Source organism: Pseudopodoces humilis, chromosome 1, assembly GCF_049639895.1.
Source record: "Pseudopodoces humilis isolate 2021_Gansu_Grassland_sample_001 chromosome 1, ASM4963989v1, whole genome shotgun sequence".
Taxonomy (NCBI): Eukaryota; Metazoa; Chordata; class Aves; order Passeriformes; family Paridae; genus Pseudopodoces; species Pseudopodoces humilis.
In genome coordinates this window covers 92,710,241-92,717,827 of record NC_142200.1, presented here as the reverse complement: position 1 = coordinate 92,717,827, position 7,587 = coordinate 92,710,241, and the positions used below count along the sequence as shown (strand labels likewise).

At 45.1% G+C, this 7,587-nt stretch overlaps 1 pseudogene; it reads left to right on the top strand.

Annotated features, from left to right (window-relative positions):
* The first annotated feature begins 709 nt into the window (after positions 1 to 709).
* Positions 710 to 4,871, top strand: LOC106628292 (uncharacterized; annotated as a pseudogene).
* Positions 4,872 to 7,587: the final 2,716 nt, after the last annotated feature.

Sequence of the window (7,587 nt, the reverse complement as noted above, 5' to 3'; positions counted from 1 at the left end):
CTGCCCTGAAATTCCTCCTAGTTTTTCTTTTAATTCGAAAAGAATTAGTTAACAGAGAAATAAAAACGGAAAACAAACAAGCACCGCAGTATCCACCTAACTTTCCTAACTTTTCCCCCAAAACCTCTGTTCCCCCAATGAAAAAGATACCCGAGACAAGCAATACAAGTTCTAGTCCGGTGTGTCTCAGTCACCCAGTCCTGCCTCACAAGCCATCAAGGCTCCCTCCCTATACCCCTGCAGTGTTATAGAAAATGTATCTTCCTATCCCCACATGGCTGAGAGCCAAGATGGCACTGGCCGCATGTTACCTGGCCACATGGTGAATTCCCCTGTGTATCCCCTTTCTCCTACCCATGATCCCTCCCACCCACCGGTTTCCACCCATAGCCCTTATCACAACCCCTTTGTTCCCCCTGACATTCCACCCTGCACCACCCCCCAGCCCTGCCTGGCCCCACCCTATGACCCTGTCCCCTGAGGCTGTAACCCTATCCCCTATCCCTCCGGCCCCTGTCCCGCGGGGAGGAGGAGCGGGGAGGGAGATAGTTACACCCCTTGCTGCTGCAGAGGGGCAGGGGGAGGGGTGTCCCGGCACTGCTGCCCGATGGGGGGGTGCCTGCCTACCGGGCCTGGAGTGGTGGGGCGCGGGCCCTGTGCCGGCTCCTGCAGGGGTGGGGCTGGGTCTCTCCACAGGCCCCATGAGGGAATGGGAACCCCGGGGCCCGGCGTGAGGGGGGGCCGCCCCCTGCCCGGCTCCTGCGGGGCAGGAGCTGTGTCTCTCCACAGGTGTGGGGAAAGAACAGGCACCTCGGAGCCCTGCATGGGCGGGGGCGGGCTGAGGAGCCCAGGGAATGCCAGCCCTGGAGAAGATGAAGTTATGCTAACAGCAGCCCCTGTAGTATACAGTAACAGCAGAGGAGCAATGCGATTACAACATCAGCCTTTCAATTATCAAGTAATCAAAGATATTTGTAAAATTAAAAATTATTTTGGTCGTGATAGTGAAGTCTTAAGGGGAATAATAAGAACTACATTGAAATCACAGGATTTAATTCCTGCAGATATTAAAGATTTATTTCGGTGTTTGCTAACTCCCTCTGAATATGATCTTTGGGAAAGCTTATGGAAAAGATCGTTAACAAAACTCCTAGCTGAACTCAAACAAAGTAATCAAAATGCACATGATACAGAGAACAATGAAATCACTTTAGAACATTTATGTGGGGAGGGAAATTGGATTAATCCTGCTGATCAAGTGAAAATATTAACAAAGTCTGTTGCAGATAAAGTTTGTGATGTGGCTGAAAACATTTTTAACCAATTACCAACAGTTGATATTCAAGTCAGTTATGTTAATATTAACCAGTTTCCATGTGAGAGTTTCTTACAGTTTGTAGATCATCTGAGACTACAGATACAGAGACAAGTTAAAGAACCAGTGGCCCAGACGGAACTGCTTAAAGAAATGGCCCAAAGAAATGCCAACGAGGCTTGTTGTAGAATAATTCTGAGTCTTCCTATCAACCCTCCACCCACCATAGCAGATATGATTGAAGCGTGTGCCCAGAAAGCAGACTTGTACAGTGTACACGACAAGAAACCAGACAACCCAAGGACAGTAGCAGCAGTGACACCAGGAATGAACAAGCCACAGATGTCACCAGGACAGCTGCAGCACATTGTCTGTTTCCAGTGCAAGAGGCCAGGACATTTTGCAAGGAACTGTCCTCAAACCCAGCAACAAGGGAAACAGCAGAAAAAAGACTCTGTTTTAATGGGAAAAGGGGAGGAAAGGGAGCAGGGTGGGAGACTGCAAAAATATAATTGTGAGGAACGTTTGCCTAATAAGGTCTGGCAACTGCAAAAGCGATTCAGACTTGTAACTTCTAAAGCTTTTTGTTTCAGATCTGACCGCTGGACTGTCGTGGGAGTAGATTTGCAGGATAATTCACAAGACTTGGCTGGACTGGATAGTAGGTATTTTGTTATTGGAGACACAGCACACACACCAATAGAGATTGAGGTGGCTCCCATGACAATCACGGGAGACCTTACACACCTCACTCTCTTAGCTAGGTGCCCCCAACCACCTTTCTATGTAGATAAAGGGCAAGTAATAGCCCAGGTAATCCCTGTTCCAACAGAAGTCCCAGTAGATGACAAAGCACCGGGAGTCTACTGGGCAGAAGTAGTGGGTGAAAACAAGCCCATTATGGGATGCAATTTAACACATAAATCAGAACATCTCCATGTAGAAGGGTTAATTGACACTGGGGCAGACGTGACCATCATACCGGAAAAGGTGTGGCCCTGACATTGGGACCTACAACCAGTGGCAGGAAAAATACAGGGTGTTGGAGGGATGAAACTGGCAAAAATTGCTAGAGATATCGTCCAGATCGAAGGTCCAGACGGTAGGATAGCTAGTGTCCGACCTTTTGTTATTGACTACAAGTGCCCCTTGTGGGGGAGAGACACCATGTCGCAGTGGGGGGTAAAACTAACAATCCCTGAGACACCTCAGGATTTTTGATAGAGGCCACTGTAGAGCGTCCTGTCCAAAAATTATCTTGGCTAGATAATGATCCAGTTTGGGTGAACCAGTGGCCTCTCAGCAAACAAAAACTTGGGGCACTAGAAAAATTAGTGGAAGAAGAATTGGCTAAAGGACACATAGTAGAAACAACCAGCCCTTGGAATTCCCCGGTGTTTGTAATAAAAAAGCCAGGGAAAGATAAATGGCGTCTCCTTCAAGATTTAAGAGAAATAAACAAAAAAATACAGGACATGGGATCTCTCCAACCAGGAATGCCATCCCCAACCATGCTACCACAAGATTGGCTACTAGCAGTACTGGATATTAAAGATTGTTTTTTTCAAATTCCCCTGCATCCAGAGGATGCACCAAGGTTTGCCTTTTCCATTCCCACAATTAACCGGGAAGCTCCAATGAAACGGTACCACTGGACAGTTCTACCTCAGGGGATGAAAGCCAGCCCCTTCATCTGCCAGTGGTATGTGGGGTCTTTGCTGTCCTCAGTGCGTGCTGAAAAGAGAGAGGCTATCATTTTGCATTATATGGACGATATTTTAATATGCTGTCCCAATAACAACATACTGAAAGACACCCTTGACCTAGTGGTTAAAGTTTTAACCTCTGCTGGATTCCAATTGCAGGAAGACAAAGTTCAAAGGATGCCACCTTGGAAATACCTGGGCCTGGAAATTACTGCACGGACTGTTGTTCCACAAAAATTGGAAATTATTGGTAATCCTAAAACTCTAGCAGATCTTCATTCTCTATGCGGGTCACTAAACTGGGTCAGACCATGGCTAGGTCTCACAAATGAGGACCTGAGCCCCCTACTCAATTTATTGAAAGGGGAGAGAGAATTACTGTCTCCCAGAGAGCTGACTCCAGAAGCAAAAACTGTAATTGAAAAGGCACAAAAGGCCTTGACAGAAAGACAGGCACACCGCTTCAAACCTGAGCTGCCTTTCAAATTTATTGTCCTGGGGAAATTGCCACACCTGCATGGGTTAATATTCCAATGGGCCGAGGGGCAGAGAGATGCACTCTTAATCATAGAGTGGGTCTTCCTCTCCCATCAAAGACCCAAAACTATCACCAAGCCACAAGAGCTGATGGCTCAGCTGATTCAAAAGGCCAGGGTAAGGCTGCGGGAACTGGCAGGTTGTGACTTTATGTGTATTCACCTCCCAGTCAGGCTCTCTGGAGAAGGCAAAAACTCCCCTGAGAGACTGACCAAAGAGATGTTTGAGCATCTGCTGCAGAGCAATGCTAACCTCCAGTTAGCTCTGGACAGCTATAGTGGGCAAATTTCAGTTCATGCACCATCACACAAATTGTTTCATGAGGAATTCCATCTCATTCCTCGTGAGAAAAGGAGCCGAAGGCCACTCAAAGCTCTCACAGTGTTCACTGATGCATCTGGGACATCCCACAAGTCGGTGATGACTTGGAGAAATCCACAGACTCAGCTTTGGGAAGCTGATGTTGAGTTTGTGGAGGGGTCACCCCAGATAGCTGAACTAGCTGCGGTCGTGAGAGCCTTTGAGAAATTTCCAGAACCAATTAATTTGGTAACTGACTCAGCCTACGTAGCAGGAGTGGTGTCCAGAGCGGAACAGGCAGTTCTCAAAGACATTGAGAACGATCATCTCTTTAGATTGCTTTCAAAACTGATTTACTTGGTTTCGAATAGAGAACAACCTTTCTATGTGATGCACATAAGATCGCACACCCCGTTGCCAGGTGAAATCGCTGAGGGGAACCGGAAGGCTGATTCCCTTGCTGCCCCAGCTGAAAAGGTATGTCTCCCTGATGTGTTTCAGCAGGCAAAAATAAGTCACCAGCAATACCATCAAAATGTGCCAGGACTGATTCGTCAGTTCCAGCTGACACGGGATCAGGCTAAAGCCATCGTGGCTACCTGTCCCAATTGTCAGCTCCAGGCAGTGCCATCATTAGGCATCGGGGTTAATCCCCGAGGCCTTAAGAGCTGTGAGGTGTGGCAAACAGATATCACTCACATTCCCAGTTTTGGCCGCCTTAAGTATGTACATGTGAGTATTGATACATACTCAGGAGCAGTGTATGCCTCTGCTCATGCAGGAGAAAAGTCTGTGCATGCTAAACAACACTTAGTACAGGCCTTTTCCATGTTGGGAATCCCTAAAGAAATTAAAACCAATAATGGCCCAGCGTATAAATCCAAGGAGTTCCTGGGATTTGTCCAGCAGTGGGGAGTGGAACATAAAACTGGCATCCCCCACTCCCCCACAGGTCAGGCAGTAATCGAGCGTACACACCAGATGCTAAAACAAGTCCTAGCCCGGCAAGGTAGTGAAGCAGTGTGGATGTCTCCCCAACAGAAAGTCTGTAAAGCTCTGTTTACCATTAACTTCCTAAACTGCTCATTTGAAAACATGAATCCTCCTGTGACTCGGCATTTTAACAGTGGTAATCAGTTTAAATTGTCACAGCATCCACCGGTTTTAATCAGGGACCCTGAAACTTGGCAAACCAAGGGTCCCTATGAACTTGTCACCTGGGGGCATGGCTACGCGTGTGTATCCACCCCTTCAGGCCCCCGATGGATTCCTCAGAAATGGGTAAAACCTTTTGTTCCAAAGAATCCAGCACCAGCAAGAAGAGAAGAGAAGCAAGTGGCTGTCGCTTCCAAGAGAAGACGCTGCTGAAGAGAGCAAGAAGAAACCTCTCTAGCCTCTGACCTGCATACTGTAACTGTGAATATGTTTTTAAAAAAATTCTGTTTCCTTTTTTTAGAAATAACCTACCTCTTACTCAAATCCATGTTTCTCATTTTTGTATAACAGAAAAGGGTGAGGTGTTGTAGTGCATCTAAAAATCTTGGTACCTCCCAAGGGTAAAACTCACCTCTGGTTTGTGTAATGTTAGTTCCTACCTGAAAACCTTCTTTCCCTTCCCCCTTCCCATTGGCTGTGACCTCCCTGCATCCCCTAATCACCCCTGCCCCCTGGTATAAGAGATGAGACCCAGAGCATTTCGCTCTCTCTCTTGCCCCGGATGGACGACAGACAATAAACCCGGGATTATTCCAGCAAGTTTGAGCCTCCTGTGTCTAGATACTTTGAGTCCGTGTTGTATCCACTCCAGGACCCCCTCGGCCGCCTGTGCCTTGAGACAAGCAGGCTCTCACCACGGGGGGTGGGACAGAGGGGTCCCATCGGGGCTTGCTGACTGAACTCCCATTAGTGATGGCAGGAGGTTGTGTGTGCTTATGGCATATGTCTTTAGGTTTAGTTTGCTTTGAACGGGATCCAGCTCTCAGCAGTCTGAGAACTCTGTTCAATGTCAAGTCCAGCACACAATGTACAAGGGTACATCTTCAGATCAGCTTCTAGAGGGTGCACTTCAGCCAAAAAAAGTGCTCTTGTACATACCCCTCAAAGAAGAAGATAAATAATTTTGAATAGATGAGGACTAAAAAAAAAAACCAAAGTGTTATATCCTGGCAGTAAAGATAGAGAGGTTCACCTTCCATGCAGTATTTCAGTCCATGCCAATCCAAGTGAAACCTGGAGGTACACAGTCTTGCTCGGATCGACAAATTCCATGTCTGAGTCAAGGGAAAAACAGGTTTCACCAATTTACTCAAGTGAATCTGCTCTTAGTTCATCACAAATTTTTCTCAAATGCTAAAAATAACTGTTTATTTTTCTATATACCATTTGTATCAGTCTTCCCATCAACAGAGGCTGTATATGTTCTTTGGGTGTTTGCTAGGAGCTGTGACAAACAAAGCAAATCACCCTATTTCATAAGAGAACAAATAACTTTGTAAAAGTAAGAGTCACACAGACAAATCCAGCTGAGGGTAAATACTTGGACTCAATCAAAAACTTGCAAAAGCTAAGTCAAGACTTTCAGGATCCAGGCATGTTCTGCCTTTCTTCCTCTGTCACTCTGGAGGATGTACAATTAACAATCAGTGAAGGAGGGATTTATGACTTGGTTACGGATCACCTTCTGTCTGACTTGGTCTCCTGAATCATTTTTATTCTAAACAACACTCTTTGTGGATTACTATCATTCATGAATTGCCTGGTGATAACAGTTTTGTAGCTGATATCTGCTGCTGATCTGGAAAATTGGTGAAGATACTTTTTTTCCCCAGATCATGGATATCTGCAGAAATTGTGTTTGGACTGTTTTATAAAACCTGAGACTGGTATAATATAACAAGACAGTCAAGCAACCCAAGGATGACTGCAAAAAAAGGTACAGAGACAACTTTGGGCTTCTCATCAGTGTAAGGAAAATCGTGGCACCAAAAGAGGACAAAACTCAGTTCTGGAGCACCATCAAATCTTGTACTTGGATGGAAAAGGGAAGGCCTTGGGAATTATGGTGGGAAGGTATGTCTGTGAAGCTGGATTTGAATTCCACGTGACTGAGGAAAGAAGGGGATGAACTAGAAGAGTTATGAAGAGATATGGAAGCCTGTCTCATATTTTGTGGAGGAATTTCATACTAACCTTATCCTATAAGCCTGCAGGACTTAACTCAATCTGTTTGTCTATGGTAGCTGGACACGACAGTGACATGAGATCAGAGTTGTCTGACCAGTGCATGATAATGGTCATGTTCCACCAACCCCCAGGTTCCATCCTTTCCAGAGAAGGTCAAAAAAAGTATAAAAGTAAAAATTATATTTTGTCTTTGGGAAAGACCCTGTCAAAAGGAGAATAGTGCTTTTAATGCTTCAGATAAAGTCAAAATATCCCAACATAACTGATTCAAAATTTCAATTTACTTTCTTTTTTCTTGAAATTAATTTATTTTGGCAGTTTCTACATTAAAACAAGCAAACAAAAAAAACCCAAAACTAACAAGAAACACAGAAAAGTAGTATTGTTATTTGTAAGGAGTTTTTTAAAATTTATTTTAATGTGCCAGGAAACTCCAAATGAATTGTTTTAAGAAACACAGCAAACTGAAAAACCTAGCTACCAGTGAGTTGTCTTGATTTCTCTGATCAATACATTCTGCTTTTCATAGAATCATAGAACCATTTA